General features: G+C 52.8%; 1 long non-coding RNA gene across 1 annotated transcript in view; it reads left to right on the forward strand.

Moving 5' to 3' along the window:
- LOC134980509 (uncharacterized) overlaps positions 1-11,293 on the forward strand; it is a 90,836-nt gene extending 79,543 nt beyond the window's left edge. Inside the window, exon 3 of the long non-coding RNA XR_010190419.1 lies at positions 11,175-11,293. This is a non-coding gene — a long non-coding RNA (uncharacterized LOC134980509). The remainder of the gene's footprint in view (positions 1-11,174) is intronic.
- The last annotated feature ends 565 nt before the right edge of the window (positions 11,294-11,858 follow it).

An 11,858-nucleotide genomic window follows, 5' to 3' on the forward strand; every position in this document is an offset into this window, starting at 1 on the left:
ATCATTCCTCGCCAGCCAAGCCATCTGACACCCTGTGCTCCAAGCAATGCCTGAGACCCTTCCGAGGCCACAAACCTGGCCGCCCAGTAAATGTAAGAGTGGCCAACCACCCAAATGGGCAAATAGTCTTCGAACCATCCTGAAGGGAAAAAGAGGGGTAGAATTGATTACTAAGAGGCTTATTAATTGTTTATACTGAAGGATCTGCCAAAAAAGAAAACTTTAGATCTCGCTATTGCAGCAGTCACGGCCTAGCCGACTGCACCATGTTTCGTAGCCAATTTAAAAGCGCAATTAAAGACACAAAGGGGAAAGATCAAATAAAATAAACGAAATAAAAACAGGGGGGTGGGGGGGGGGGGAGGCGGGGGTATAAAATGGGAAACACATGTAATAACTCAGCTGGAGGTGAAACGTAAAGACCTGCTGAGGGACTCTGATTAGACCAAATTAGCCGAATTGTAGATTAGAATTCAGTCCGTCAAGTCAGGCAAAAAATCGCAAATAACTCCAGACCCCCGCTGCCGACTCATGCCAGCAACGGCGAGTAGCTAATCCCTGAGTAGGATAAAAAACAAAAAAACAAAAGGGGTAACACCAACAGACGCACAACACCATAAAATCACAGAACTGTAACAACATAATACATTGCAAATTTAAACAAAGCCCAAGCGCAAACCGACCTCTCATGTGACGGGGCGAATATATCGTCTATAACTTGACGACTTCCATCGCCCCACCGCCTGTATTTCAGTTCTGGAGCAACCCGCCGCAGCAGCCAACGTCGCTGCGCCTATGCGAAAGGAATGGGTACCAAAAACAGTGGGTGGGAGGCCCAAGCCCGCCAAACAGCGACTCAGCATCCATCGAAACTGGTATTTCGTGACTGGCAGCCCATCATAATGCAACAGCCAAGACCCCTCCTTAACGGGTCGCACCACCACGTATTGCCTTGCCAGCCCCACCGGGCAAACGCTCTCCTCCAGCGCTGGAACCATTGTAACCCAGCGCCCTCTCCCCCCTTGATCCGTCTTGGAGCGTCGCAACCTGCACAGCAAGGACCTCTCACCCACTACTACGTCTCCGACCAGCATGCGCGAATCTGCTCTCTTGGAAGGCGCTACCAACTCAGAAACTCGAAAGGCCCCGTGGTAAGCCATTGAGAACGCCAAACTAAACAAAAGCGTCTCAAACCTGGACGACGCGACTCGCCCTACTGCCTCGATGACGGCCGGCAACAACGCCGCATCGATGGGCCGCCTCCTATCCGGTGGCGACGGCGCGACTCGCGCCCACCCTTTCATTGCCTTCCGCAGAACCTCGCTTTTTGTTACGTCAGGGACGCCTCGCAGCTTGCAGAAAATTGAGATGCCTGCCAAATACCGCGAAACCACTGCTCGTGACCTACCGGAGACGTAAAGCTGCCACATAAAAGAAAGCATCAGCCGATGCCTGCTCTTACCTTGTTGCTGACGACCTTGGACAAACTCGTCCCACTCATTCCAAGCATGTCCGTAAGCCTTGAGCGTGGCTGGCGCGACTGACCGCAACGCTATACCCTCCAGTCCAGCCCGATCACCTGCCAAACCTAACCGGGACAGTGAAAACCCTGCTCGTTGGCCTCAGGTGCCAACAACCAACACCTCTCCCACTGTCCTCGCGACAAAGCGTCGACAATACCATTCTCCAAACCGGGCACATGTTGCGCGCGGAACCACAGGTTCCTACGCAAGCATGTCAAAAGCAATTGCCCTAGCACCCACATAACCACCAACGACTTTGCCCTTTGGTTATTAATCGCATGCACCACGCCCAGATAATCGCATCTAAACAAAATGCTGCGATTAGCCAGCCGATCGCCCCAGACCTCCAACGCCACCATAATGGGAAAAACTCCAGAAGCAAAAGGTCCTTCGTGAAACCCCCGCGATGCCATTCTGCCGGCCACGCGCACCAAGATCCCTCCAGATGGCAACCGAATCCAGAGGCGCCCGCTGCGTCGGTGAACAGCTGCAACCTAGCGCTGTCCGCCATTGGGGCCTGCCATATACACACCCCGTTGAAGTCCTCGAGGAACGAGGCCCATATTGCCAAATCCCTCTTAATCTCTGAGGACAAACGCACGAAATGGTGCGTTCTGGCACACCCCGCAGTCGCCCTTCACAGCTTCCGGCAGTACACACCTAAAAGCGAACTCAAATGAGCCGGAAGGCGCCTGGAGCCTTCTTAGGAACCACCCCCACTGGAGAGATGACCAAGTCATCCCCCGAAGGAACACGCCGCGTTGTTAAACGCGAAACATTTTCCTTTTTTGTGGTGGCACGCCCCCCCTGCGCGGACTGCCGACCTACCTGACTTGGCCAATCCGCCGTCCGCGCCGACCCCCTGGGAGGACGACCCTGCGTGGTGCCCGTCCGCCCCCGGCTTCCGGGGCTCCTCCGCCTGTAGCGAAGCCCGGGTGACCTTGAGCCCAACCTCAACGTCCTTGAACCCGAAGTCCATGACCTGCAAACCTTCCTGTTGTTCCCTGAATTCCTGATCGTACCTGCGCCACTCCGATCCCGAAGACGTGCGCTGCATGTCATGTATGAGATGCAGGTACCTTATTATATTTGTGTGCTCTGCCGGCCTGTCCTCCAGGTAAGATGCCGCGAAGACCCAGAACCCGGCCAGGCAATTATCGAAGGTACGGAATGCCTCAGCCCCGATGCCCTTCTTTGCGCCGCCACCTTATACTCTTTCTTCGCGACCTTCGTCAATACGAACACGTCCACGAAGTCCCCCCTCCAAATCTTCTTGCGGCAGCTATCTCGCAGCCCCCGCAGTACAGCAGTATAGACGAATCGCACGACACCGGGCAAATTGCGAGCTTCTTGGCCCTACGCGCTTCCTCGCTAAGCCGCTTGCGCCTGTTCCGCTGCCCTCTTGGCGAATTTAGTTGCCCGCTTCTTTGCCCTAGTTGTGCTACTGACTTCGGACGCCTGTGACGACATTGAAGATGAAGAGGAGGAAGAGGAAGAACTACGCGAACTAAAGCTCGTGGAGGAACCCGAATACCGACTGCACCACCTTACCTGATGCCGCCGACTCCCCCGACATGGAATCTCCCGGCGCGTCCAAATCGTTGCCTTCCTCCTCGAAATCTGCCATCGCCTCATCCCCGAGCTCCCTTGAAAAAGAGGAAGAAGCGGAGGACCCCTCCAGTACTCGCGGCACATGCCGCGGCCTCCGTGCTGGGGGCGTTGCGGCCGTGAGCTCCCCCGCGTCCTGCCCTGGACCCTGTTGTAATTCTGCGGCGACCGTCCCGAGCTCACGGCAGGCGCGTGCCACCAGCTGCGCCGCCATAGCCCGCCGGAACGAACAGCCGTTCTAGGGGAGGCAGCCGCGGCTAGCGGCCCTAACACCTTCACCGCTGTGACCAGGGCCGAGCCAGCGCTCCGGAGGGGTCGTGACTGCCCCAAAGCGCGGTCCTGGGTCCTTCGCCGGGGCCCGCGTGCGACCACGCGCTCGCCGCCCGACATGCGTGTGCCGGGCATCCGACGCACGCTGCCCTTGCGGGAAAGCGGAGGCACCGCTGTCGGCGCCCGCACTGCCCTCGCCTCTGAATTTGTCCCCTCTTCCCGTGTATCGGAACTATCCGATGCCGCAGAGGGGGGGGGGAACCGCCGCGAGTTCCTGCGGCGCGTGCAGCAGCCCCGCGGCCACTAACCCATTCCCTGTCCCCCCTCCTCCCCCGCAGGCCGCTAGATTCCGGCCCCGGGGGAGTGATCTGAAAAGACCGGGAACCCCGCGGCGCAGCAGAGCGCGCGCGCACCGCTCCGCTTGCAGTGGACACGGGCTCGCGCACCTCCTGTGCACGCACCCCGTGACCTCTTGCTGCCGCACCCCTTCTCCTTGGTATCGCACTGCCCTGCCAGTGATCATAATTGCCCTGTCTCCCCTCTCCCCCCGGCTCCCGCCGGATTCCGGCTGCCTGGGAGATAGCAGGGGAGACAGCAAGGCCGGCGGCGCTGCTGCGCACACACGTGCGCGGCTAGCGGCGCCAAAGGCGAGCGTGGGCGCGCGCGCACCTCGGGCGCGCGCCCCACTGCTCTCTGTCACCACAAGGCCTCTTGTCTGGGCTCCTGCATTAAGAGCCCCATTAGCTTAACCTGGTTGATCACTGCCTCTCCCCCTCCCTCCCCGCTCCACACCGTGTTCCGGCTGCGGGGGAGAGGGCTGAGGAGACAAGGAGGAAAGCGGCGCCGCCCCCAGGGCCAGCCAGCTCGCCGCCGGAACCAGCCCCCACCGCCAGATGAGCGGTAACGGGCTGGGGTCCCGGCGGACCGTCGTGGGCGAGTGGCAGCCAGAGCACTGATGTGTGACCTAAATGCAGGGGGCTGACAATAGAGATGGCTACTGACTCTCTGTCTCAACACAGTGACTGGAATCATCAGGAAGTGTGAATGACTCGAGTCACTCACTGTTTCATGAGTGGAGACAGCAGCAGCAGCAGCTTCTCTCAGACAGAGGGAGGAAACTCTGTGTCCTGTGTCCTTCAGTCAGTGTGTTCTGCTGTCTTTAGCTGTGATTGGCCAGAGGCTATACCAGGTGACACCCAGTGGGAGGGGGGAGGGAGCAGTCATGACTTACCAGTCAGTGAGTGCTGTGCTGCTGTGCCTGATCCATGTCATGAATCATGATTAATCCTTAGTCTGCCAGTGAGTGAGACAGTTGTACACTGTGTAGACTCAGTGACTCAGTGGATGGAGCTGATTCATGCAGCAGGAGGTGGAGCCCCTGTGGTACAGGGCTCTCAGCTCAGTGCTCACTGATCCTGCTCAGTGTGATTGTGGGTGGCAAACTCCCTGGAGGCTAGATAGTGGATAATATAATAAATCCAAGCCCACCTAAAATCATCCAATTAGCAAAGTATGCAAAATAAAACATTAAAAAAAAAATGTTTTTATTTGGTTTAGTTACAGAATGAATGATGTGTTTCATGGCTGTTAAGCTTTCTCTCCTCAGCCAGAAGTAATGTCATATTCTATAACTAGTATGCAATAAGTGGTTATTAATAATATATCAACATAACAGTAAATCTATGTTAATATATTATTAACAATCAGGGCATAAGCAGCTGCCTCCCCCAGATACACTGTACAATCACTGCAGCTGAATAACTCCATGAGTCCAGCACTGATCCTCCAGCACTGGCAACTCACTGATTCATGTGCAGTCTCTGCAACACATTCCACTACAGATGAGTCATGACTCATGTGCCGAGACACTGACTCCAGACACTTCACTGAACTGTAACTGTAACTTGCACAGCAAGAATCCCCTAATAAAACAAAGTTTTGCTTGCACTGCAGCACTCACCTAAACCAGATCACCAAGAGACTTAAAATGGCTTCACCTTCCCTATATATATCAAGCCCTCCCCTTAAAGAAGGCTGTACTTTCCTCACAGCTAGGTCCACCCCTCCCCAGATGTTTAACTCTTTCCTCTCCTATGCAGTCAATACTCTCTTCATCTGGGTGGTAGCTGGGTAATCACTCATAGGATAAGTGTTGCATGGACAAATTGTAGTCAGTAGATGGAATCACAGGCTATTCAGAGGTGAGCATACACAGAACCAAGGGGCAGATGTATTATGAGCAGAGGCGTAACTAGGGTTTTTGGAGCCCAGGGCAAGATGGAAAATGGCGCCCCCCCCCCCTTAAAAAAACCCAAGAAGGGGTGTGGCTACGCTCCAGAAGGGGTGTGGCCACTGAAAATGGCCCACAGTGCCAGTTACACTGCCCCACTCAATGCCAGTTACACTGCCCCACTCAGTGCCAGTTACACTGCCCCACTCAGTGCCAGTTACATTGCCCCACTCAGTGCCAGTTACATTGCCGGATACAATGCCCCACTCAGTGCCGGATACAATGCCCCACTCAGTGCCAGATACAATGCCCCACTCAGTGCCGGATACAATGCCCCATTCAGTGCCGGATACAATGCCCCACTCAGTGCCGGATACAATGCCCCACTCAGTGCCGGATACAATGCCCCACTCAGTGCCGGATACATTGCCCCACAGTGCCGGATACATTGCCCCACAGTGCCGGATACAGTGCCCCACTCAGTGCCAGTTACACTGCCCCACTCAGTGCCAGTTACACTGCCCCACTCAGTGCCAGTTACATTGCCCCACTCAGTGCCAGTTACATTGCCGGATACAATGCCCCACTCAGTGCCGGATACAATGCCCCACTCAGTGCCGGATACAATGCCCCACTCAGTGCCGGATACAATGCCCCATTCAGTGCCGGATACAATGCCCCACTCAGTGCCGGATACAATGCCCCACTCAGTGCCGGATACAATGCCCCACTCAGTGCCGGATACATTGCCCCACAGTGCCGGATACAGTGCCCCACTCAGTGCCAGTTACATTGCCCCACAGTGCCAGTTACATGCCCCACAGTGCCAGATACATGCCCCACAGTGCCAGTTACATGCCCCACAGTGCCAGTTACATGCCCCACAGTGCCAGATACATGCCCCACAGTACCAGTTACATGCCCCACAGTGCCAGTTACATGCCCCACAGTGCCAGATACATGCCCCACAGTGCCAGTTACATGCCCCACAGTGCCAGTTACATGCCCCACAGTGCCGGATACATGCCCCACAGTGCCGGATACAGTGCCCCACAGTGCCGGATACAGTGCCCCACAGTGCCGGATACAGTGCCCCACAGTGCTGGATACAATGCCCCACAGTGCCAGTTACATGCCACACAGTGCTGGATACAATGCCCCACAGTGCCAGTTACATGCCCCACAGTGCCAGTTACATGCCCCACAGTGCCAGATACATGCCCCACAGTGCCAGTTACATGCCCCACAGTGCCAGATACATGCCCCACAGTGCCAGTTACATGCCCCACAGTGCCAGATACATGCCCCACAGTGCCAGTTACAGTGCCCCACAGTGCCGGATACAGTGCCCCACAGTGCCGGATACAGTGCCCCACAGTGCTGGATACAATGCCCCACAGTGCCAGTTACATGCCCCACAGTGCTGGATACAATGCCCCACAGTGCCAGTTACAGTGCCCCACAGTGCTGGATACAATGCCCCACAGTGCCAGGCCCCCCCGTGCCGCTGCCGGACCCCCGTCACTCACCTGTGAGGGGAGGAGAGCGCAGCGCAGCGCCTCTCCTTTCCCTCGCTGCTCCAGGTCTCCGGATGCCGGCGACTGTCTGGCGCCGGTTCGCTAGCCAATCAGAGCTCGCGGACCGGCAGCCAATCAGGAGCCGGTCCGCAAGCCCTGATTGGCTAGCGCCGGAGACCGGACACGGCAGCGCTGCTGGCAGCGCTGCTAGTGCTCCTAGCGGCGGTGAGGGGAGGGAGAGACGCTGCACTTTCTCCTCCCCTCACATTTAGGGTTAACGGGGCGAGTGGGGCATGATGCCCTGGACGCCGGCGGCGCCCTCCTCTCCTGGGCCTGCCAGGGCGCCCAGGGCACGTGCCCCACTCGCCCTACCCTAGATACGCCTCTGATTATGAGGCACGCATCGTGCCGATATAGGGCTTCCTGCTTTATCTCTTTACCAAGGTGAAGCAGGAAGAAGTACTGATGATATGTACAGAGCGGAGGAGTGGAAACTCCCCCCTCCTAGTTCTAATGTGCTGTGTCTACCCTGCCTGGCCGGCTCAAGTGGGCATACGCTAGTTCTCACTACTATAATGAGATCTCCTGCGTGCAGCCTGGAGCCGGCAGCCACTACAGAGGCTGAAATGGGGCAACGACCGATGCAGCTGTCAAAATCGATGTCTGCAGTTGTCGGAACGCACTGACTGTACTTACATTGCCCCGCACATCAGTGCCGATAGCGCCTCTGTCACTTTGCACACACCAGTACATTAATACATAGGGGGGAAGCGGTATCGGTGCACATATAGTGCACTGATACCACTCACCCCCCCCCCCCCCCCCCACATATGGAAGCAAGCTTCATACATCTACCCCCAGGGGTAGGGCTTGTGCACATGCACACTCTTGGTGATGAATGCTACTTTCACCTGCGGATGGATGGGTATGCTGTGGCCACATATAGGCGGAGATCCACATTTATTTACAAGCACCCAATGCGGGCACAAATGCAATCGAATTGCACGAGGCTCCAAATCAAGCCTTAGGGGTCTATGTACTAATCCTTGGAGAGAGATAAAGTATCAGCCAATCAGCTTCTAACTGCCATGTCACAGGCTGGGTTTCAAAAATGACAGTTAGAAGCTTAGTAGTTGGTACTTTATCTGCATCCACTTTATCTCTCCCCAAGGCTCAGTTTATAGACTCCTTAGTCTTATGGATAAAGTGATAACATAATTTCCTATGTGCGCGGTACCTGTGAGTGCAATCAATATATTTAACAAGCCAATCAATTTCAATAAAGTTATTATCGAACATCACAGTCATTTGTGGTCCACGCATACATGATCGTTTCACATTATTATGACCATCTCCTACATTTGACGTCTGCAGCACGTAGCCTATGAAGTACGTCACATGTCGTGCGCTGGCTTGGTGTGTATATAAGGTGTGCGATAGGCCCTCTGCGCACACATCACTCGTTACTGTCGTGGGTAAAAGGGGCGATTTATCCGAGTTGCAAAAAGGGATGATTATCGGCTTTCGGGCCAAGGGTGGCGGTATTTCTGTGTACTGTTCACGTGCTGCTGGGGGTGAAGGTGCATCGTGACTGGACAAATGGCATCATTGCGAATAACGGACGTGGAAACACCACATGCTATTGATGGTGAGAGATGAACATCGGCTACGAAGGTGTGTGAAGGCCGACAGACACACTACAGTGGAGCAGCTCACCATCAAAATGAACCTGGGGGCTACCAGACGTGTGTCTAAAATGACACTTCAGCCCATCCAGCTGCTGTCCGTGCTGCACACGGCGGTAACTCTGGCTATTAGTTGGTGGTCATAATAATGTGACTCGCCCGTGTATAATCATATAATATCAAGCCACTTGCCCAATTACCTATGTAAGATGTGACTGTGAGCGTTTACAATGCAGTATCATTACTTTGAAGACTGTGCTGAGGACCGGTGCCATGTGTGCCATGAAGTAAGCAGCAGTGTATCTAACAATCTGGACTGTCATCTTTCACACACACACAAACAATCAGAAGCAATCATAAACCTTACACTGTAGCACAGATCTAGCAACAATGGCCCTCATTCCGAGTTGTTCGCTCGCTAGCTGCTTTTAGCAGCATTGCACACGCTAGGCCGCCGCCCTCTGGGAGTGTATCTTAGCTTAGCAGAATAGCGAACGAAAGATTAGCAGAACTGCTACTAAATAATTCTTTGCAGTTTCTGAGTAGCTCCAGACCTACTACTAGATTGCGATCAGCTCAGTCCGTTTAGTTCCTGGTTTGACGTCACAAACACGCCCTGCGTTCGGCCAGCCACTCCCCCGTTACTCCAGACACTCCCGCGTTTTTGCCTGACACGCCTGCGTTTTTTTTAGCACACTCCCGGAAAACGCTCAGTTACCACCCAGAAACGCCCCTTTCCTGTTAATCACTCACCGATTAGCAGTGCGACTGAAAAGCGTTGTACGAACAACAGCAAAACTGCTAAGTTTTTCGTTAAATAACTTAGCGCATGCGCGCTGCGTACCATGCGCATGCGCATTTACCAGCAAATCGCAGCATAGCGAAAATCGGCAACGAGCGAACAACTCGGAATGAGGGCCAATGTGCTGTAAGAGTAACTATCTTACACTTTTACACACAAGCTTTGCATATTTAAAATCAATTCCATACATTCTGATGTTTCATAAAGCTGTTTTCTGAGGCTGCTGCCTCAACTTGTTTGATTAAAAGCGAGCTGCTGGAAGCAATGCGACATGTATGTAGATCTGGCACCTTATTTGACAAGGGTTTCAGCAATTGATCCAACTCCTTCATTTTCCCTGTGTTAGAGGGAAGTTGCGAGTTAGGAAAATGACATGTCGTACAACATTTATCTTAATGCAGTAAGGGGAGATAAATGTCTGAGGTATCCTGCTTGTGTTGCCTACATTGTGATTTTTGGTGGTCATTTCGAGTTGTTCGCTCGCTAGCAGTTTTTAGCAGCCGTGCAAACGCTATGCCGCCTCCCACTGGGTGTGTATTTTAGCTTAGCAGAAGTGCAAACGAAAGGTTCACAGAGCGGCTACACAGTTTTTTTGTGCAGTTTTAGAGTAGCTCAAAACCTACTCAGCGCTTCCGATCACTTCAGACTGTTCAGTTGCTGTTTTGACGTCACTAACACGCCCTACGTTCGCCCAGCCACGCCTGCGTTTTTTCTGACACGCCTGCGTTTTTCTGAACACTCCATGAAAACGGTCAGTTGACACCCAGTAACGCCCACTTCATGTCAATCACTCTGCGGCAGCCAGTGCGACTGAAAAGCATTGCTAGACCCTGTGTGAAACTACAATGTTCGTTGTAATATTACTTCGCGCGTGCGCATTGCGCCGTATACGCATGCGCAGAAGTGCCGTTTTCCCCCTCAACACTGCACAGTGAATGAATGCAGCTAGCGATCAACTCGGAATGACCACCTTTGACCAACTTGACAGATTATTGCATTGGGGGTCCCAATTTGATTGGATCACATTTGCTCAGGCAAATTTTAAAATTTAGTCAAAGTTCTCCAACAAGATATGGGATCACCACTCAGACCCAGGCCTAGCCAACCTTTGGCTCTCCAGCTGTTGTGAAACTACAAATCCCAGCATACCTTGCCACAGCTTTGCTATTCGGGAAAGCTAAAACTATAGCAGGGCATGCTGGGATGTGTAGTTTAAAAGCAGCTGGAGAGCCACCCATTGGCCAGGCCTGCTCAAACCTGATAGCATTGCAATAATTATCCAAAATGAATCTAATGACTGAACTCAGAAAAGACAGTGGTTCGTCAGGAGATAGGTGGTTTGCTTTACAAAAATCAGGGACTGGCTGTTTTATATAGCCCATAAATGACACCACGTTGTTGAGAGCTGCTGATGTTGGTATCTGGTACCTGAAAGGAAGAAAAAACATGTATAGAGAGATCAGTTCAGTGATATATATTGTGAACAATATACATTTTTCAAACACAGCCTGTGACATGGGACGTTATCTTTCTCCACAGTATCTATCTTCAAGGTTTGATACATCTCCCCCTATGGATGACGTTTACTTACAGTAGCCTATGGTATATTCTCCGTTTCCCATACAAGAGTGAAGATGTGGACTTGTAGAAAAGTTGTTCATAGCAAACAGTACGTTTCTAGCTATCATTTTATAGAATGTACTTGATAAATGCTAGGTAGAAGCTGATTATTTGCAATGGGCAGTTTCCCCACTCTTTAGATCGTTTGATACACTTCACCCAAGGAGAGCTGGACGAGACATTAGTGAGGGAGGCAACTTCTGAATGGGCTTGGCCTGATTTTAAAACAATAATCCCTCTGTTTTACCTAGAAAAATAGATAAAGATGATCAATAATCTGACAACTATACAACAAATATCTATTTTTTCTGCCCCTCGTCATAGGGAGATATTCTATTAGCCCCTCCACCCCAATGCCATTTTGGCCATTAAAAATGGCCGGATGTCGTCATTAATAACCAATGGTCATTATCGCAGTATCCAATTAGTGGCCATTATTATCAGCCGAAAATTGGACCTGTGATTGCACATAAACACATGGGATAAGTCCCTGATCCCATGTGGTATCGCGGTTCCGGCAGCTAGTTATTGGGGATTATGCTTCGGGTGCTTGAGACACCCGAAGCATAATCCCCAATAAGTGTCGGCATCGAGGCTAATAGT

The sequence above is a fragment of the Pseudophryne corroboree genome, chromosome 12, assembly GCF_028390025.1.
Source record: "Pseudophryne corroboree isolate aPseCor3 chromosome 12, aPseCor3.hap2, whole genome shotgun sequence".
Classification (NCBI taxonomy): domain Eukaryota; kingdom Metazoa; phylum Chordata; class Amphibia; order Anura; family Myobatrachidae; genus Pseudophryne; species Pseudophryne corroboree.